Source organism: Macaca nemestrina, chromosome 16 (genome assembly GCF_043159975.1).
Source record: "Macaca nemestrina isolate mMacNem1 chromosome 16, mMacNem.hap1, whole genome shotgun sequence".
NCBI classification, from domain to species: domain Eukaryota; kingdom Metazoa; phylum Chordata; class Mammalia; order Primates; family Cercopithecidae; genus Macaca; species Macaca nemestrina.
Window position 1 is genome coordinate 58398056 of NC_092140.1, and position 22808 is coordinate 58420863.

Here is a 22808-nt window from a genome sequence, read left to right on the forward strand (position 1 = left end):
CACAAAGAAGTTTCTCAGAAAGCTTCTATCTCTTTGTTATCGGAGGATAATTCCTTTGGCCCTATAGTCTTCAAAGGGATCCGACATAACTGTTCTCAGATTCCACAGAAATAAGGCTAGCAAAGAGATCCACGAAATACACATGTAACTCTGTGAGATGAATTCACAGAACACTAAGCAGTTTGTCAGAAAGCTTCTTTCCAGATTTCATCTGAGGATATTTCCTTTTTCACCATAGCCCTCTAAGGGCTTCCAAATATCACTTTGCCAATTCCACAAGAACTGTCTTAGCGAAAGGCTTCTTGAGGGGAAAGCTGTAACTCTCTGAGATGATTTCACAGAACACAAAGAAGTTTCTCAGAAAGCTTCTTTCTCTTTGTTATCGGAGGATATTTCCTTTGGCCTTATAGTCTTCAAAGGGATCCGAAATATCTGTTCTCAGATTCCACAGAAATAAGGCTAGCAAAGAGATCCACGAAATACACATGTAACTCTGTGAGATGAATTCACAGAACACTAAGCAGTTTCTCAGAAAGCTTCTTTCCAGATTTCATCTGAGGATATTTCCTTTTTCACCATAGCCCTCTATGGGCTTCCAAATATCACTTTGCCAATTCCACAAGAACTGTCTTAGCGAAAGGCTTCTTGAGGGGAAAGCTGTAACTCTCTGAGATGATTTCACAGAACACAAAGAAGTTTCTCAGAAAGCTTCTTTCTCTTTGTTATCGGAGGATATTTCCTTTGGCCCTATAGTCTTCAAAGGGATACGAAATACCTGTTCTCAGATTCCACAGAAATAAGGCTAGCAAAGAGATCCACGAAATACACATGTAACTCTGTGAGATGAATTCACAGAACACTAAGCAGTTTCTCAGAAAGCTTCTTTCCAGATTTCATCTGAGGATATTTCCTTTTTCACCATAGCCCTCTATGGGCTTCCAAATATCACTTTGCCAATTCCACAAGAACTGTCTTAGCGAAAGGCTTCTTGAGGGGAAAGCTGTAACTCTGTGAGATGATTTCACAGAACACAATGAAGTTTCTCAGAAAGCTTCTTTCTCTTTGTTATCGGAGGATATGTCCTTTGGCCCTATTGTCTTCTAAGGGATCCGAAATATCTCTACTCAGATTCCACAGAAATAAGGCTAGCAAAGACATCCAAGAAATACACATGTAACTCTGTGAGATGAATTCACAGAACACTAAGCAGTTTCTCAGAAAGCTTCTTTCCAGATTTCATCTGAGGATATTTCCTTTTTCACCATAGCCCTCTAAGGGCTTCCAAATATCACTTTGCCAATTCCACAAGAACTGTCTTAGCGAAAGGCTTCTTGAGGGGAAAGCTGTAACTCTCTGAGATGATTTCACAGAACACAAAGAAGTTTCTCAGAAAGCTTCTTTCTCTTTGTTATCGGAGGATATTTCCTTTGGCCTTATAGTCTTCAAAGAGATCCGAAATATCTGTTCTCAGATTCCACAGAAATAAGGCTAGCAAAGAGATCCACGAAATACACATGTAACTCTGTGAGATGAATTCACAGAACACTAAGCAGTTTCTCAGAAAGCTTCTTTCCAGATTTCATCTGAGGATATTTCCTTTTTCACCATAGCCCTCTATGGGCTTCCAAATATCACTTTGCCAATTCCACAAGAACTGTCTTAGCGAAAGGCTTCTTGAGGGGAAAGCTGTAACTCTCTGAGATGATTTCACAGAACACAAAGAAGTTTCTCAGAAAGCTTCTTTCTCTTTGTTATCGGAGGATATTTCCTTTGGCCCTATAGTCTTCAAAGGGATACGAAATACCTGTTCTCAGATTCCACAGAAATAAGGCTAGCAAAGAGATCCACGAAATACACATGTAACTCTGTGAGATGAATTCACAGAACACTAAGCAGTTTCTCAGAAAGCTTCTTTCCAGATTTCATCTGAGGATATTTCCTTTTTCACCATAGCCCTCTATGGGCTTCCAAATATCACTTTGCCAATTCCACAAGAACTGTCTTAGCGAAAGGCTTCTTGAGGGGAAAGCTGTAACTCTGTGAGATGATTTCACAGAACACAATGAAGTTTATCAGAAAGCTTCTTTCTCTTTGTTATCGGAGGATATGTCCTTTGGCCCTATTGTCTTCTAAGGGATCCGAAATATCTCTACTCAGATTCCACAGAAATAAGGCTAGCAAAGACATCCAAGAAATACACATGTAACTCTGTGAGATGAATTCACAGAACACTAAGCAGTTTCTCAGAAAGCTTCTTTCCAGATTTCATCTGAGGATATTTCCTTTTTCACCATAGCCCTCTATGGGCTTCCAAATATCACTTTGCCAATTCCACAAGAACTGTCTTAGCGAAAGGCTTCTTGAGGGGAAAGCTGTAACTCTGTGAGATGATTTCACAGAACACAAAGAAGTTTCTCAGAAAGCTTCTTTCTCTTTGTTATCGGAGGATATTTCCTTTCGCCTTATAGTCTTCAATGGGATCCGAAATAACTGTTCTCAGATTCCACAGAAATAAGGCTAGCAAAGAGATCCACGAAATACACATGTAACTCTGTGAGATGAATTCACAGAACACTAAGCAGTTTCTCAGAAAGCTTCTTTCCAGATTTCATCTGAGGATATTTCCTTTTTCACCATAGCCCTCTGTGGGCTTCCAAATATCACTTTGCCTATTCCACAAGAACTGTCTTAGCGAAAGGCTTCTTGAGGGGAAAGCTGTAACTCTGTGAGATGATTTCACAGAACACAAAGAAGTTTCTCAGAAAGCTTCTTTCTCTTTGTTATCGGAGGATATTTCCTTTGGCCCTATAGTCTTCAAAGGGATCCGAAATATCTCTACCCAGATTCCACAGAAATAAGGCTAGCAAAGAGATCCAAGAAATACATATGTAACTCTGTGAGATGAATTCACAGAACACTAAGCAGTTTCTCAGAAAGCTTCTTTCCAGATTTCATCTGAGGATATTTCCTTTTTCACCATAGCCCTCTATGGGCTTCCAAATATCACTTTGCCAATTCCACAAGAACTGTCTTAGCGAAAGGCTTCTTGAAGGGAAAGCTGTAACTCTGTGAGATGATTTCACAGACACAAAGAAGTTTCTCAGAAAGCTTCTTTCTCTTTGTTATCGGAGGATAATTCCTTTGGCCCTATAGTCTTCAAAGGGATCCGAAATATCTGATCTCAGATTCCACAGAAATAAGGCTAGCAAAGAGATCCACGAAATACACATGTAACTCTGTGAGATGAATTCACAGAACACTAAGCAGTTTCTCAGAAAGCTTCTTTCCAGATTTCATCTGAGGATATTTCCTTTTTCACCATAGCCCTCTATGGGCTTCCAAATATCACTTTGCCAATTCCACAAGAACTGTCTTAGCGAAAGGCTTCTTGAGGGGAAAGCTGTAACTCTGTGAGATGATTTCACAGAACACAAAGAAGTTTCTTAGAAAGCTTCTTTCTCTTTGTTATCGGAGGATATTTCCTTTGGCCTTATAGTCTTCAAAGGGATCCGAAATAACTGTTCTCAGATTCCACAGAAATAAGACTAGCAAAGAGATCCACGAAATACACATGTAACTCTGTGAGATGAATTCACAGAACACTAAGCAGTTTCTCAGAAAGCTTCTTTCCAGATTTCATCTGAGGATATTTCCTTTTTCACCATAGCCCTCTATGGGCTTCCAAATATCACTTTGCCAATTCCACAAGAACTGTCTTAGCGAAAGGCTTCTTGAGGGGAAAGCTTTAACTCTGTGAGATGATTTCACAGAACACAAAGAAGTTTCTCAGAAAGCTTCTTTCTCTTTGTTATCGGAGGATATATCCTTTGCCCCTATAGTCTTCAAAGGGATCCGAAATAACTGTTCTCAGATTCCACAGAAATAAGGCTAGCAAAGAGATCCACGAAATACACATGTAACTCTGTGAGATGAATTCACAGAACACTAAGCAGTTTGTCAGAAAGCTTCTTTCCAGATTTCATCTGAGGAGATTTCCTTTTTCACCATAGCCCTCTATGGGCTTCCAAATATCACTTTGCCAATTCCACAAGAACTGTCTTAGCGAAAGGCTTCTTGAGGGGAAAGCTGTAACTCTCTGAGATGATTTCACAGAACACAAAGAAGTTTCTCAGAAAGCTTCTTTCTCTTTGTTATCGGAGGATATTTCCTTTGGCCCTATAGTCTTCAAAGGGATCCGAAATAACTGTTCTCAGATTCCACAGAAATAAGGCTAGCAAAGAGATCCACGAAATACACATGTAACTCTGTGAGATGAATTCACAGAACACTAAGCAGTTTCTCAGAAAGCTTCTTTCCAGATTTCATCTGAGGATATTTCCTTTTTCACCATAGCACTCTATGGGCTTCCAAATATCACTTTGCAAATTCGACAAGAACTGTCTTAGCGAAAGGTATCTTGAGGGGAAAGCTGTAACTCTGTGAGATGATTTCACAGAACACAAAGAAGTTTCTCAGAAAGCTTCTTTCTCTTTGTTATCGGAGGATATTTCCTGTGGCCCTATAGTCTTCAAAGGGATCCGAAATATCTCTTCTCAGATTCCACAGAAATAAGGCTAGCAAAGAGATCCACGCAATACACATGTAACTCTGTGAGATGAATTCACAGAACACTAAGCAGTTTCTCAGAAAGCTTCTTTCCAGATTTCATCTGAGGATATTTCCTTTTTCACCATAGCCCTCTATGGGCTTCCAAATATCACTTTGCCAATTCCACAAGAACTGTCTTAGCGAAAGGCTTCTTGAGGGGAAAGCTGTAACTCTGTGTGATGATTTCACAGAACACAAAGAAGTTTCTCAGAAAGCTTCTTTCTCTTTGTTATCGGAGGATATGTCCTTTGGCCCTATTGTCTTCTAAGGGATCCGAAATATCTGTTCTCAGATTCCACAGAAATAAGGCTAGGAAAGAGATCCACGAAATACACATGTAACTCTGTGAGATGAATTCACAGAACACTAAGCAGTTTCTCAGAAAGCTTCTTTCCAGATTTCATCTGAGGATATTTCCTTTTTCACCATAGCCCTCCATGGGCTTCCAAATATCACTTTGCCAATTCCACAAGAACTGTCTTAGCGAAAGGCTTCTTGAGGGGAAAGCTGTAACTCTGTGAGATGATTTCACAGAACACAATGAAGTTTCTCAGAAAGCTTCTTTCTCTTTGTTATCGGAGGATATGTCCTTTGGCCCTATCGTCTTCTAAGGGATCCGAAATATCTCTACTCAGATTCCACAGAAATAAGGCTAGCAAAGAGATCCACGAAATACACATGTAACTCTGTGAGATGAATTCACAGAACACTAAGCAGTTTCTCAGAAAGCTTCTTTCCAGATATCATCTGAGGATATTTCCTTTTTCACCATAGCCCTCTATGGGCTTCCAAATATCACTTTGCCAATTCCACAAGAACTGTCTTAGCGAAAGGCTCCTTGTAGGGAAAGCTGTAACTCTGTGAGATGATTTCACAGAACACAAAGAAGTTCCTCAGAAAGCTTCTTTCTCTTTGTTATCGGAGGATATGTCCTTTGGCCCTATAGTCTTCAAAGGGATCCGAAATAACTGTTCCCAGATCCAACAGAAATAAGGCTAGCAAAGAGATCCACGAAATACACATGTAACTCTGTGAGATGAATTCACAGAACACTAAGCAGTTTCTCAGAAAGCTTCTTTCCAGGTTTCATCTGAGGATATTTCCTTTTTCACCATAGCCCTCTATGGGCTTCAAAATATCACTTTGCCAATTCCACAAGAACTGCCTTAGCGAAAGGCTTCTTGAGGGGAAAGCTGTAACTCTCTGAGATGATTTCACAGAACACAAAGAAGTTTCTCAGAAAGCTTCTTTCTCTTTGTTATCGGAGGATATTTCCTTTGGCCCTATAGTCTTCAATGGGATCCGAAATAACTGTTCTCAGATTCCACAGAAATAAGGCTAGCAAAGAGATCCACGAAATACACATGTAACTCTGTGAGATGAATTCACAGAACACTAAGCAGTTTCTCAGAAAGCTTCTTTCCAGATTTCATCTGAGGATATTTCCTTTTTCACCATTGCCCTCTATGGGCTTCCAAATATCACTTTGCCAATTCCACAAGAACTGTCTTAGCGAAAGGCTTCTTGAGGGGAAAGCTGTAACTCTCTGAGATGATTTCACAGAACACAACGAGGTTTCTCAGAAAGCTTCTTTCTCTTTGTTATCGGAGGATATTTCCTTTGGCCCTATAGTCTTCAAATTGATCCGAAATAACTGTTCTCAGATTCCACAGAAATAAGGCTAGCAAAGAGATCCATGAAATACACATGTAACTCTGTGAGATGAACTCACAGAACACTAAGCAGTTTCTCAGAAAGCTTCTTTCCAGATTTCATCTGAGGATATTTCCTTTTTCACCATAGCCCTCTATGGGCTTCCAAATATCACTTTGCCAATTCCACAAGAACTGTCTTAGCGAAAGGCTTCTTGAGGGGAAAGCTGTAACTCTGTGAGATGATTTCACAGAACACAAAGAAGTTTCTCAGAAAGCTTCTTTCTCTTTGTTATCGGAGGATATTTCCTTTGGCCCTATAGTCTTCAAAGGGATCCGAAATATCTCTTCTCAGATTCCACAGAAATAAGGCAAGCAAAGACATCCACGAAATACACATGTAACTCTGTGAGATGAATTCACAGAACACTAAGCAGTTTCTCAGAAAGCTTCTTTCCAGATTTCATCTGAGGATATTTCCTTTTTCACCATAGCCCTCAATGGGCTTCCAAATATCACTTTGCCAATTCCACAAGAACTGTCTTAGAGAAAGGCTTCTTGAGGGCAAAGCTGAAACTCTGTGAGATGATTTCACAGAACACAAAGAAGTTTCTCAGAAAGCTTCTTTCTCTTTGTTATCGGAGGATATTTCCTTTGGCCCTATAGTCTTCAAAGGGATCCGAAATAACTGTTCTCAGATTCCACAGAAATAAGGCTAGCAAAGAGATCCACGAAATACACATGTAACTCTGTGAGATGAATTCACAGAACACTAAGCAGTTTCTCAGAAAGCTTCTTTCCAGATTTCATCTGAGGATATTTCCTTTTTCACCGTAGCCCTCTATGGGCTTCCAAATATCACTTTGCCAATTCCACAAGAACTGTCTTAGCGAAAGGCTTCTTGAGGGGAAAGATGTAACTCTCTGAGATGATTTCACAGAACACAAAGAAGTTTCTCAGAAAGCTTCTTTCTCTTTGTTATCGGAGGATATGTCCTTTGGCCTTATAGTCTTCTAAGGGATCCGAAATATCTGTTCTCAGATACCACAGAAATAAGGCTAGCAAAGAGATCCACGAAATACATGTGTAAATCTGTGAGATGAATTCACAGAACACTAAGCAGTTTATCAGAAAGCTTCTTTCCAGATTTCATCTCAGGATATTTCCTTTTTCACCGTAGCCCTCTATGGGCTTCCAAATATCACGTTTCCAATTCCACAAGAACTGTCTTAGCGAAAGGCTTCTTGAGGGGAAAGCTGTAACTCTCTGAGATGATTTCACAGAACACAAAGAAGTTTCTCAGAAAGCTTCTTTCTCTTTGTTATCGGAGGATATTTCCTGTGGCCCTATTGTCTTCTAAGGGATCCGAAATATTTGTTCTCAGATTCCACAGAAACAAGGCTAGCAAGGAGATCCACGAAATACACATGTAACTCTGTGAGATGAATTCACAGAACGCTAAGCAGTTTCTCAGAAAGCTTCTTTCCAGATTTCATCTGAGGATATTTCCTTTTTCACCATAGCCCTCTATGGGCTTCCAAATATCACTTTGCCAATTCCACAAGAACTGTCTTAGCGAAAGGCTTCTTGAGGGGAACGCTGTAACTCTGTGAGATGATTTCACAGAACACAAAGAAGTTTCTCAGAAAGCTTCTTCTCTTTGTTATCGGAGGATATTTCCTGTGGCCCTATAGTCTTCAAAGGGATCGGAAATATCTCTACTCAGATTCCACAGAAATAAGGTTAGCAAAGAGATCCACGAAATACACATGTAACTCTGTGAGATGAATTCACAGAACACTAAGCAGTTTCTCAGAAAGCTTCTTTCCAGTTTTCATCTGAGGATATTTCCTTTTTCACCATAGCCCTCTATGGGCTTCCAAATATCACTTTGCCTATTCCACAAGAACTGTCTTAGCGAAAGGCTTCTTGAGGGGAAAGCTGTAACTCTGTGAGATGATTTCACAGAACACAAAGAAGTTTCTCAGAAGGCTTCTTTCTCTTTGTTATCGGAGGATATTTCCTGTGGCCCTATAGTCTTCAAAGGGATCCGAAATATCTCTACTCAGATTCCACAGAAATAAGGCTAGCAACGAGATCCAAGAAATACATATGTAACTCTGTGAGATGAATTCACAGAACACTAAGCAGTTTCTCAGAAAGCTTCTTTCCAGATTTCATCTGAGGATATTTCCTTTTTCACCATAGCCCTCTATGGGCTTCCAAATATCACTTTGCCAATTCCAAAAGAACTGTCTTAGCGAAAGGGTTCTTGAAGGGAAAGCTGTAACTCTGAGAGATGATTTCACAGAACACAAAGAAGTTTCTCAGAAAGCTTCTATCTCTTTGTTATCGGAGGATAATTCCTTTGGCCCTATAGTCTTCAAAGGGATCCGACACAACTGTTCTCAGATTCCACAGAAATAAGGCTAGCAAAGAGATCCACGAAATACACATGTAACTCTGTGAGATGAATTCACAGAACACTAAGCAGTTTGTCAGAAAGCTTCTTTCCAGATTTCATCTGAGGATATTTCCTTTTTCACCATAGCCCTCTATGGGCTTCCAAATATCACTTTGCCAATTCCACAAGAACTGTCTTAGCGAAAGGCTTCTTGAGGGGAAAGCTGTAACTCTCTGAGATGATTTCACAGAACACAAAGAAGTTTCTCAGAAAGCTTCTTTCTCTTTGTTATCGCAGGATATTTCCTTTGGCCTTATAGTCTTCGAAGGGATCCGAAATATCTGTTCTCAGATTCCACAGAAATAAGGCTAGCAAAGAGATCCACGAAATACACATGTAACTCTGTGAGATGAATTCACAGAACACTAAGCAGTTTCTCAGAAAGCTTCTTTCCAGATTTCATCTGAGGATATTTCCTTTTTCACCATAGCCCTCTATGGGCTTCCAAATATCACTTTGCCAATTCCACAAGAACTGTCTTAGCGAAAGGCTTCTTGAGGGGAAAGCTGTAACTCTCTGAGATGATTTCACAGAACACAAAGAAGTTTCTCAGAAAGCTTCTTTCTCTTTGTTATCGGAGGATATTTCCTTTGGCCCTATAGTCTTCAAAGGGATACGAAATACCTGTTCTCAGATTCCACAGAAATAAGGCTAGCAAAGAGATCCACGAAATACACATGTAACTCTGTGAGATGAATTCACAGAACACTAAGCAGTTTCTCAGAAAGCTTCTTTCCAGATTTCATCTGAGGATATTTCCTTTTTCACCATAGCCCTCTATGGGCTTCCAAATATCACTTTGCCAATTCCACAAGAACTGTCTTAGCGAAAGGCTTCTTGAGGGGAAAGCTGTAACTCTGTGAGATGATTTCAGAGAACACAATGAAGTTTCTCAGAAAGCTTCTTTCTCTTTGTTATCGGAGGATATGTCCTTTGGCCCTATTGTCTTCTAAGGGATCCGAAATATCTCTACTCAGATTCCACAGAAATAAGGCTAGCAAAGAGATCCAAGAAATACACATGTAACTCTGTGAGATGAATTCACAGAACACTAAGCAGTTTCTCAGAAAGCTTCTTTCCAGATTTCATCTGAGGATATTTCCTTTTTCACCATAGCCCTCTATGGGCTTCCAAATATCACTTTGCCAATTCCACAAGAACTGTCTTAGCGAAAGGCTTCTTGAGGGGAAAGCTGTAACTCTGTGAGATGATTTCACAGAACACAATGAAGTTTCTCAGAAAGCTTCTTTCTCTTTGTTATCGGAGGATATTTCCTTTCGCCCTATAGTCTTCAATGGGATCCGAAAAAACTTTTCTCAGATTCCACAGAAATAAGGCTAGCAAAGAGATCCACGAAATACACATGTAACTCTGTGAGATGAATTCACAGAACACTAAGCAGTTTCTCAGAAAGCTTCTTTCCAGATTTCATCTGAGGATATTTCCTTTTTCACCATAGCCCTCTATGGGCTTCCAAATATCACTTTGCCTATTCCACAAGAACTGTCTTAGCGATAGGCTTCTTGAGGGGAAAGCTGTAACTCTGTGAGATGATTTCACAGAACACAATGAAGTTTCTCAGAAAGCTTCTTTCTCTTTGTTATCGGAGGATATTTCCTTTGGCCCTATAGTCTTCAAAGGGATCCGAAATATCTCTACTCAGATTCCACAGAAATAAGGCTAGCAAAGAGATCCAAGAAATACATATGTAACTCTGTGAGATGAATTCACAGAACACTAAGCAGTTTCTCAGAAAGCTTCTTTCCAGATTTCATCTGAGGATATTTCCTTTTTCACCATAGCCCTCTATGGGCTTCCAAATATCACTTTGCCAATTCCACAAGAACTGTCTTAGCGAAAGGCTTCTTGAAGGGAAAGCTGTAACTCTGTGAGATGATTTCACAGAACACAAAGAAGTTTCTCAGAAAGCTTCTTTCTCTTTGTTATCGGAGGATAATTCCTTTGGCCCTATAGTCTTCAAAGGGATCCGAAATATCTGTTCTCAGATTCCACAGAAAGAAGGCTAGCAAAGAGATCCACGAAATACACATGTAACTCTGTGAGATGAATTCACAGAACACTAAGCAGTTTCTCAGAAAGCTTCTTTCCAGATTTCATCTGAGGATATTTCCTTTTTCACCATAGCCCTCTATGGGCTTCCAAATATCACTTTGCCAATTCCACAAGAACTGTCTTAGCGAAAGGCTTCTTGAGGGGAAAGCTGTAACTCTGTGAGATGATTTCACAGAACACAAAGAAGTTTCTCAGAAAGCTTCTTTCTCTTTGTTATCGGAGGATATTTCCTTTGCCCCTATAGTCTTCAAAGGGATCCGAAATAACTGTTCTCAGATTCCACAGAAATAAGGCTAGCAAAGAGATCCACGAAATACACATGTAACTCTGTGAGATGAATTCACAGAACACTAAGCAGTTTCTCAGAAAGCTTCTTTCCAGTTTTCATCTGAGGATATTTCCTTTTTCACCATAGCCCGCTATGGGCTTCCAAATATCACTTTGCCTATTCCACAAGAACTGTCTTAGCGAAAGGCTTCTTGAGGGGAAAGCTGTAACTCTGTGAGATGATTTCACAGAACACAAAGAAGTTTCTCAGAAAGCTTCTTTCTCTTTGTTATCGGAGGATATTTCCTGTGGCCCTATAGTCTTCAAAGGGATCCGAAATATCTCTACTCAGATTCCACAGAAATAAGGCTGGCAACGAGATCCAAGAAATACATATGTAACTCTGTGAGATGAATTCACAGAACACTAAGCAGTTTCTCAGAAAGCTTCTTTCCAGATTTCATCTGAGGATATTTCCTTTTTCACCATAGCCCTCTATGGGCTTCCAAATATCACTTTGCCAATTCCAAAAGAACTGTCTTAGCGAAAGGGTTCTTGAAGGGAAAGCTGTAACTCTGTGAGATGATTTCACAGAACACAAAGAAGTTTCTCAGAAAGCTTCTATCTCTTTGTTATCGGAGGATAATTCCTTTGGCCCTATAGTCTTCAAAGGGATCCGACATAACTGTTCTCAGATTCCACAGAAATAAGGCTAGCAAAGAGATCCACGAAATACACATGTAACTCTGTGAGATGAATTCACAGAACACTAAGCAGTTTCTCAGAAAGCTTCTTTCCAGATTTCATCTGAGGATATTTCCTTTTTCACCATAGCCCTCTAAGGGCTTCCAAATATCACTTTGCCAATTCCACAAGAACTGTCTTAGCGAAAGGCTTCTTGAGGGGAAAGCTGTAACTCTCTGAGATGATTTCACAGAACACAAAGAAGTTTCTCAGAAAGCTTCTTTCTCTTTGTTATCGGAGGATATTTCCTTTGGCCTTATAGTCTTCAAAGGGATCCGAAATATCTGTTCTCAGATTCCACAGAAATAAGGCTAGCAAAGAGATCAACGAAATACACATGTAACTCTGTGAGATGAATTCACAGAACACTAAGCAGTTTCTCAGAAAGCTTCTTTCCAGATTTCATCTGAGGATATTTCCTTTTTCACCATAGCCCTCTATGGGCTTCCAAATATCACTTTGCCAATTCCACAAGAACTGTCTTAGCGAAAGGCTTCTTGAGGGGAAAGCTGTAACTCTGTGAGATGATTTCACAGAACACAATGAAGTTTCTCAGAAAGCTTCTTTCTCTTTGTTATCGGAGGATATGTCCTTTGGCCCTATTGTCTTCTAAGGGATCCGAAATATCTCTACTCAGATTCCACAGAAATAAGGCTAGCAAAGACATCCAAGAAATACACATGTAACTCTGTGAGATGAATTCACAGAACACTAAGCAGTTTCTCAGAAAGCTTCTTTCCAGATTTCATCTGAGGATATTTCCTTTTTCACCATAGCCCTCTATGGGCTTCCAAATATCACTTTGCCAATTCCACAAGAACTGTCTTAGCGAAAGGCTTCTTGAGGGGAAAGCTGTAACTCTGTGACATGATTTCACAGAACACAATGAAGTTTCTCAGAAAGCTTCTTTCTCTTTGTTATCGGAGGATATTTCCTTTCGCCTTATAGTCTTCAATGGGATCCGAAATAACTGTTCTCAGATTCCACAGAAATAAGGCTAGCAAAGAGATCCACGAAATACCCATGTAACTCTGTGAGATGAATTCACAGAACACTAAACACTTTCTCAGAAAGCTTCTTTCCAGATTTCATCTGAGGATATTTCCTTTTTCACCATAGCCCTCTATGGGCTTCCAAAAATCACTTTGCCTATTCCACAAGAACTGTCTTAGCGAAAGGCTTCTTGAGGGGAAAGCTGTAACTCTGTGAGATGATTTCACAGAACACAAAGAAGTTTCTCAGAAAGCTTCTTTCTCTTTGTTATCGGAGGATATTTCCTTTGGCCCTATAGTCTTCAAAGGGATCCGAAATATCTTTACCCAGATTCCACAGAAATAAGGCTAGCAAAGAGATCCAAGAAATACATATGTAACTCTGTGAGATGAATTCACAGAACACTAAGCAGTTTCTCAGAAAGCTTCTTTCCAGATTTCATCTGAGGATATTTCCTTTTTCACCATAGCCCTCTATGGGCTTCCAAATATCACTTTGCCAATTCCACAAGAACTGTCTTAGCGAAAGGCTTCTTGAAGGGAAAGCTGTAACTCTGTGAGATGATTTCACAGAACACAAAGAAGTTTCTCAGAAAGCTTCTTTCTCTTTGTTATCGGAGGATAATTCCTTTGGCCCTATAGTCTTCAAAGGGATCCGAAATATCTGTTCTCAGATTCCACAGAAATAAGGCTAGCAAAGAGATCCACGAAATACACATGTAACTCTGTGAGATGAATTCACAGAACACTAAGCAGTTTCTCAGAAAGCTTCTTTCCAGATTTCATCTGAGGATATTTCCTTTTTCACCATAGCCCTCTAAGGGCTTCCAAATATCACTTTGCCAATTCCACAAGAACTGTCTTAGCGAAAGACTTCTTGAGGGGAAAGCTGTAACTCTCTGAGATGATTTCACAGAACACAAAGAAGTTTCTCAGAAAGCTTCTTTCTCTTTGTTATCGGAGGATATTTCCTTTGGCCTTATAGTCTTCAAAGGGATCCGAAATATCTGTTCTCAGATTCCACAGAAATAAGGCTAGCAAAGAGATCCACGAAATACACATGTAACTCTGTGAGATGAATTCACAGAACACTAAGCAGTTTCTCAGAAAGCTTCTTTCCAGATTTCATCTGAGGATATTTCCTTTTTCACCATAGCCCTCTATGGGCTTCCAAATATCACTTTGCCAATTCCACAAGAACTGTCTTAGCGAAAGGCTTCTTGAGGGGAAAGCTGTAACTCTCTGAGATGATTTCACAGAACACAAAGAAGTTTCTCAGAAAGCTTCTTTCTCTTTGTTATCGGAGGATATTTCCTTTGGCCCTATAGTCTTCAAAGGGATACGAAATACCTGTTCTCAGATTCCACAGAAATAAGGCTAGCAAAGAGATCCACGAAATACACATGTAACTCTGTGAGATGAATTCACAGAACACTAAGCAGTTTCTCAGAAAGCTTCTTTCCAGATTTCATCTGAGGATATTTCCTTTTTCACCATAGCCCTCTATGGGCTTCCAAATATCACTTTGCCAATTCCACAAGAACTGTCTTAGCGAAAGGCTTCTTGAGGGGAAAGCTGTAACTCTGTGAGATGATTTCACAGAACACAATGAAGTTTCTCAGAAAGCTTCTTTCTCTTTGTTATCGGAGGATATGTCCTTTGGCCCTATAGTCTGCTAAGGGATCCGAAATATCTCTACTCAGATTCCACAGAAATAAGGCTAGCAAAGAAATCCAAGAAATACACATGTAACTCTGTGAGATGAATTCACAGAACACTAAGCAGTTTCTCAGAAAGCTTCTTTCCAGATTTCATCTGAGGATATTTCCTTTTTCACCATAGCCCTCTATGGGCTTCCAAATATCACTTTGCCAATTCCACAAGAACTGTCTTAGCGAAAGGCTTCTTGAGGGGAAAGCTGTAACTCTGTGAGATGATTTCACAAAACACAATGAAGTTTCTCAGAAAGCTTCTTTCTCTTTGTTATCGGAGGATATTTCCTTTCGCCTTATAGTCTTCAATGGGATCCGAAATAACTGTTCTCAGATTCCACAGAAATAAGGCTAGCAAAGAGATCCACGAAATACACATGTAACTCTGTGAGATGAATTCACAGAACACTAAGCAGTTTCTCAGAAAGCTTCTTTCCAGATTTCATCTGAGGATATTTCCTTTTTCACCATAGCCCTCTATGGGCTTCCAAATATCACTTTGCCTATTCCACAAGAACTGTCTTAGCGAAAGGCTTCTTGAGGGGAAAGCTGTAACTCTGTGAGATGATTTCACAGAACACAAAGAAGTTTCTCAGAAAGCTTCCTTCTCTTTGTTATCGGAGGATATTTCCTTTGGCCCTATAGTCTTCAAAGGGATCCGAAATATCTCTACCCAGATTCCACAGAAATAAGGCTAGCAAAGAGATCCAAGAAATACATATGTAACTCTGTGAGATGAATTCACAGAACACTAAGCAGTTTCTCAGAAAGCTTCTTTCCAGATTTCATCTGAGGATATGTCCTTTTTCACCATAGCCCTCTATGGGCTTCCAAATATCACTTTGCCAATTCCACAAGAACTTTCTTAGCGAAAGGCTTCTTGAAGGGAAAGCTGTAACTCTGTGAGATGATTTCACAGAACACAAAGAAGTTTCTCAGAAAGCTTCTTTCTCTTTGTTATCGGAGGATATTTCCTTTGGCCTTATAGTCTTCAAAGGGATCCGAAATAACTGTTCTCAGATTCCACAGAAATAAGACTAGCAAAGAGATCCACGAAATACACATGTAACTCTGTGAGATGAATTCACAGAACACTAAGCAGTTTCTCAGAAAGCTTCTTTCCAGATTTCATCTGAGGATATTTCCTTTTTCACCATAGCCCTCTATGGGCTTCCAAATATCACTTTGCCAATTCCACAAGAACTGTCTTAGCGAAAGGCTTCTTGAGGGGAAAGCTGTAACTCTCTGAAATGATTTCACAGAACACAAAGAAGTTTCTCAGAAAGCTTCTTTCTCTTTGTTATCGGAGGATATTTCCTTTGGCCCTATAGTCTTCAAAGGGATACGAAATACCTGTTCTCAGATTCCACAGAAATAAGGCTAGCAAAGAGATCCACGAAATACACATGTAACTCTGTGAGATGAATTCACAGAACACTAAGCAGTTTCTCAGAAAGCTTCTTTCCAGATTTCATCTGAGGATATTTCCTTTTTCACCATAGCCCTCTATGGGCTTCCAAATATCACTTTGCCAATTCCACAAGAACTGTCTTAGCGAAAGGCTTCTGGAGGGGAAAGCTGTAACTCTGTGAGATGATTTCACAGAACACAATGAAGTTTCTCAGAAAGCTTCTTTCTCTTTGTTATCGGAGGATATGTCCTTTGGCCCTATTGTCTTCTAAGGGATCCGAAATATCTCTACTCAGATTCCACAGAAATAAGGCTAGCAAAGACATCCAAGAAATACACATGTAACTCTGTGAGATGAATTCACAGAACACTAAGCAGTTTCTCAGAAAGCTTCTTTCCAGATTTCATCTGAGGATATTTCCTTTTTCACCATAGCCCTCTATGGGCTTCCAAATATCACTTTGCCAATTCCAAAAGAACTGTCTTAGCGAAAGGGTTCTTGAAGGGAAAGCTGTAACTCTGTGAGATGATTTCACAGAACACAAAGAAGTTTCTCAGAAAGCTTCTATCTCTTTGTTATCCGAGGATAATTCCTTTGGCCCTATAGTCTTCAAAGGGATCCGACATAACTGTTCTCAGATTCCACAGAAATAAGGCTAGCAAAGAGATCCACGAAATACACATGTAACTCTGTGAGATGAATTCACAGAACACTAAGCAGTTTGTCAGAAAGCTTCTTTCCAGATTTCATCTGAGGATATTTCCTTTTTCACCATAGCCCTCTAAGGGCTTCCAAATATCACTTTGCCAATTCCACAAGAACTGTCTTAGCGAAAGGCTTCTTGAGGGGAAAGCTGTAACTCTCTGAGATGATTTCACAGAACACAAAGAAGTTTCTCAGAAAGCTTCTTTCTCTTTGTTATCGGAGGATATTTCCTTTGGCCTTATAGTCTTCAAAGGGATCCGAAATATCTGTTCTCAGATTCCTCAGAAATAAGGCTAGCAAAGAGATCCACGAAATACACATGTAATTCTGTGAGATGAATTCACAGAACACTAAGCAGTTTCTCAGAAAGCTTCTTTCCAGATTTCATCTGAGGATATTTCCTTTTTCACCATAGCCCTCTATGGGCTTCCAAATATCACTTTGCCAATTCCACAAGAACTGTCTTAGCGAAAGGCTTCTTGAGGGGAAAGCTGTAACTCTCTGAGATGATTTCACAGAACACAAAGAAGTTTCTCAGAAAGCTTCTTTCTCTTTGTTATCGGAGGATATTTCCTTTGGCCCTATAGTCTTCAAAGGGATACGAAATACCTGTTCTCAGATTCCACAGAAATAAGGCTAGCAAAGACATCCAAGAAATACACATGTAACTCTGTGAGATGAATTCACAGAACACTAAGCAGTTTCTCAGAAAGCTTCTTTCCAGATTTCATCTGAGGATATTTCCTTTTTCACCATAGCCCTCTATGGGCTTCCAAATATCACTTTGCCAATTCCACAAGAACTGTCTTAGCGAAAGGCTTCTTGAGGGGAAAGCTGTAACTCTGTGAGATGATTTCACAGAACACAATGAAGTTTCTCAGAAAGCTTCTTTCTCTTTGTTATCGGAGGATATGTCCTTTGGCCCTATAGTCTGCTAAGGGATCCGAAATATCTCTACTCAGATTCCACAGAAATAAGGCTAGCAAAGACATCCAAGAAATACACATGTAACTCTGTGAGATGAATTCACAGAACACTAAGCAGTTTCTCAGAAAGCTTCTTTCCAGATTTCATCTGAGGATATTTCCTTTTTCACCATAGCCCTCTATGGGCTTCCAAATATCACTTTGCCAATTCCACAAGAACTGTCTTAGCGAAAGGCTTCTTGAGGGGAAAGCTGTAACTCTGTGAGATGATTTCACAAAACACAATGAAGTTTCTCAGAAAGCTTCTTTCTCTTTGTTATCGGAGGATATTTCCTTTCGCCTTATAGTCTTCAATGGGATCCGAAATAACTGTTCTCAGATTCCACAGAAATAAGGCTAGCAAAGAGATCCACGAAATACACATGTAACTCTGTGAGATGAATTCACAGAACACTAAGCAGTTTCTCAGAAAGCTTCTTTCCAGATTTCATCTGAGGATATTTCCTTTTTCACCATAGCCCTCTATGGGCTTCCAAATATCACTTTGCCTATTCCACAAGAACTGTCTTAGCGAAAGGCTTCTTGAGGGGAAAGCTGTAACTCTGTGAGATGATTTCACAGAACACAAAGAAGTTTCTCAGAAAGCTTCTTTCTCTTTGTTATCGGAGGATATTTCCTTTGGCCCTATAGTCTTCAAAGGGATCCGAAATATCTCTACCCAGATTCCACAGAAATAAGGCTAGCAAAGAGATCCAAGAAATACATATGTAACTCTGTGAGATGAATTCACAGAACACTAAGCAGTTTCTCAGAAAGCTTCTTTCCAGATTTCATCTGAGGATATGTCCTTTTTCACCATAGCCCTCTATGGGCTTCCAAATATCACTTTGCCAATTCCACAAGAACTTTCTTAGCGAAAGGCTTCTTGAAGGGAAAGCTGTAACTCTGTGAGATGATTTCACAGAACACAAAGAAGTTTCTCAGAAAGCTTCTTTCTCTTTGTTATCGGAGGATATTTCCTTTGGCCTTATAGTCTTCAAAGGGATCCGAAATAACTGTTCTCAGATTCCACAGAAATAAGACTAGCAAAGAGATCCACGAAATACACATGTAACTCTGTGAGATGAATTCACAGAACACTAAGCAGTTTCTCAGAAAGCTTCTTTCCAGATTTCATCTGAGGATATTTCCTTTTTCACCATAGCCCTCTATGGGCTTCCAAATATCACTTTGCCAATTCCACAAGAACTGTCTTAGCGAAAGGCTTCTTGAGGGGAAAGCTGTAACTCTCTGAAATGATTTCACAGAACACAAAGAAGTTTCTCAGAAAGCTTCTTTCTCTTTGTTATCGGAGGATATTTCCTTTGGCCCTATAGTCTTCAAAGGGATACGAAATACCTGTTCTCAGATTCCACAGAAATAAGGCTAGCAAAGAGATCCACGAAATACACATGTAACTCTGTGAGATGAATTCACAGAACACTAAGCAGTTTCTCAGAAAGCTTCTTTCCAGATTTCATCTGAGGATATTTCCTTTTTCACCATAGCCCTCTATGGGCTTCCAAATATCACTTTGCCAATTCCACAAGAACTGTCTTAGCGAAAGGCTTCTTGAGGGGAAAGCTGTAACTCTGTGAGATGATTTCACAGAACACAATGAAGTTTCTCAGAAAGCTTCTTTCTCTTTGTTATCGGAGGATATGTCCTTTGGCCCTATTGTCTTCTAAGGGATCCGAAATATCTCTACTCAGATTCCACAGAAATAAGGCTAGCAAAGACATCCAAGAAATACACATGTAACTCTGTGAGATGAATTCACAGAACACTAAGCAGTTTCTCAGAAAGCTTCTTTCCAGATTTCATCTGAGGATATTTCCTTTTTCACCATAGCCCTCTATGGGCTTCCAAATATCACTTTGCCAATTCCAAAAGAACTGTCTTAGCGAAAGGGTTCTTGAAGGGAAAGCTGTAACTCTGTGAGATGATTTCACAGAACACAAAGAAGTTTCTCAGAAAGCTTCTATCTCTTTGTTATCGGAGGATAATTCCTTTGGCCCTATAGTCTTCAAAGGGATCCGACATAACTGTTCTCAGATTCCACAGAAATAAGGCTAGCAAAGAGATCCACGAAATACACATGTAACTCTGTGAGATGAATTCACAGAACACTAAGCAGTTTCTCAGAAAGCTTCTTTCCAGATTTCATCTGAGGATATTTCCTTTTTCACCATAGCCCTCTAAGGGCTTCCAAATATCACTTTGCCAATTCCACAAGAACTGTCTTAGCGAAAGGCTTCTTGAGGGGAAAGCTGTAACTCTCTGAGATGATTTCACAGAACACAAAGAAGTTTCTCAGAAAGCTTCTTTCTCTTTGTTATCGGAGGATATTTCCTTTGGCCTTATAGTCTTCAAAGGGATCCGAAATATCTGTTCTCAGATTCCTCAGAAATAAGGCTAGCAAAGAGATCCACGAAATACACATGTAACTCTGTGAGATGAATTCACAGAACACTAAGCAGTTTCTCAGAAAGCTTCTTTCCAGATTTCATCTGAGGATATTTCCTTTTTCACCATAGCCCTCTATGGGCTTCCAAATATCACTTTGCCAATTCCACAAGAACTGTCTTAGCGAAAGGCTTCTTGAGGGGAAAGCTGTAACTCTCTGAGATGATTTCACAGAACACAAAGAAGTTTCTCAGAAAGCTTCTTTCTCTTTGTTATCGGAGGATATTTCCTTTGGCCCTATAGTCTTCAAAGAGATACGAAATACCTGTTCTCAGATTCCACAGAAATAAGGCTAGCAAAGAGATCCACGAAATACACATGTAACTCTGTGAGATGAATTCACAGAACACTAAGCAGTTTCTCAGAAAGCTTCTTTCCAGATTTCATCTGAGGATATTTCCTTTTTCACCATAGCCCTCTATGGGCTTCCAAATATCACTTTGCCAATTCCACAAGAACTGTCTTAGCGAAAGGCTTCTTGAGGGGAAAGCTGTAACTCTGTGAGATGATTTCACAGAACACAATGAAGTTTCTCAGAAAGCTTCTTTCTCTTTGTTATCGGAGGATATTTCCTTTCGCCTTATAGTCTTCAATGGGATCCGAAATAACTGTTCTCAGATTCCACAGAAATAAGGCTAGCAAAGAGATCCACGAAATACCCATGTAACTCTGTGAGATGAATTCACAGAACACTAAACACTTTCTCAGAAAGCTTCTTTCCAGATTTCATCTGAGGATATTTCCTTTTTCACCATAGCCCTCTATGGGCTTCCAAATATCACTTTGCCTATTCCACAAGAACTGTCTTAGCGAAAGGCTTCTTGAGGGGAAAGCTGTAACTCTGTGAGATGATTTCACAGAACACAAAGAAGTTTCTCAGAAAGCTTCTTTCTCTTTGTTATCGGAGGATATTTCCTTTGGCCCTATAGTCTTCAAAGGGATCCGAAATATCTTTACCCAGATTCCACAGAAATAAGGCTAGCAAAGAGATCCAAGAAATACATATGTAACTCTGTGAGATGAATTCACAGAACACTAAGCAGTTTCTCAGAAAGCTTCTTTCCAGATTTCATCTGAGGATATTTCCTTTTTCACCATAGCCCTCTATGGGCTTCCAAATATCACTTTGCCAATTCCACAAGAACTGTCTTAGCGAAAGGCTTCTTGAAGGGAAAGCTGTAACTCTGTGAGATGATTTCACAGAACACAAAGAAGTTTCTCAGAAAGCTTCTTTCTCTTTGTTATCGGAGGATAATTCCTTTGGCCCTATAGTCTTCAAAGGGATCCGAAATATCTGTTCTCAGATTCCACAGAAATAAGGCTAGCAAAGAGATCCACGAAATACACATGTAACTCTGTGAGATGAATTCACAGAACACTAAGCAGTTTCTCAGAAAGCTTCTTTCCAGATTTCATCTGAGGATATTTCCTTTTTCACCATAGCCCTCTAAGGGCTTCCAAATATCACTTTGCCAATTCCACAAGAACTGTCTTAGCGAAAGACTTCTTGAGGGGAAAGCTGTAACTCTGTGAGATGATTTCACAGAACACAATGAAGTTTCTCAGAAAGCTTCTTTCTCTTTGTTATCGGAGGATATGTCCTTTGGCCCTATAGTCTGCTAAGGGATCCGAAATATCTCTACTCAGATTCCACAGAAATAAGGCTAGCAAAGAAATCCAAGAAATACACATGTAACTCTGTGAGATGAATTCACAGAACACTAAGCAGTTTCTCAGAAAGCTTCTTTCCAGATTTCATCTGAGGATATTTCCTTTTTCACCATAGCCCTCTATGGGCTTCCAAATATCACTTTGCCAATTCCACAAGAACTGTCTTAGCGAAAGGCTTCTTGAGGGGAAAGCTGTAACTCTGTGAGATGATTTCACAAAACACAATGAAGTTTCTCAGAAAGCTTCTTTCTCTTTGTTATCGGAGGATATTTCCTTTCGCCTTATAGTCTTCAATGGGATCCGAAATAACTGTTCTCAGATTCCACAGAAATAAGGCTAGCAAAGAGATCCACGAAATACACATGTAACTCTGTGAGATGAATTCACAGAACACTAAGCAGTTTCTCAGAAAGCTTCTTTCCAGATTTCATCTGAGGATATTTCCTTTTTCACCATAGCCCTCTATGGGCTTCCAAATATCACTTTGCCTATTCCACAAGAACTGTCTTAGCGAAAGGCTTCTTGAGGGGAAAGCTGTAACTCTGTGAGATGATTTCACAGAACACAAAGAAGTTTCTCAGAAAGCTTCCTTCTCTTTGTTATCGGAGGATATTTCCTTTGGCCCTATAGTCTTCAAAGGGATCCGAAATATCTCTACCCAGATTCCACAGAAATAAGGCTAGCAAAGAGATCCAAGAAATACATATGTAACTCTGTGAGATGAATTCACAGAACACTAAGCAGTTTCTCAGAAAGCTTCTTTCCAGATTTCATCTGAGGATATGTCCTTTTTCACCATAGCCCTCTATGGGCTTCCAAATATCACTTTGCCAATTCCACAAGAACTTTCTTAGCGAAAGGCTTCTTGAAGGGAAAGCTGTAACTCTGTGAGATGATTTCACAGAACACAAAGAAGTTTCTCAGAAAGCTTCTTTCTCTTTGTTATCGGAGGATATTTCCTTTGGCCTTATAGTCTTCAAAGGGATACGAAATACCTGTTCTCAGATTCCACAGAAATAAGGCTAGCAAAGAGATCCACGAAATACACATGTAACTCTGTGAGATGAATTCACAGAAC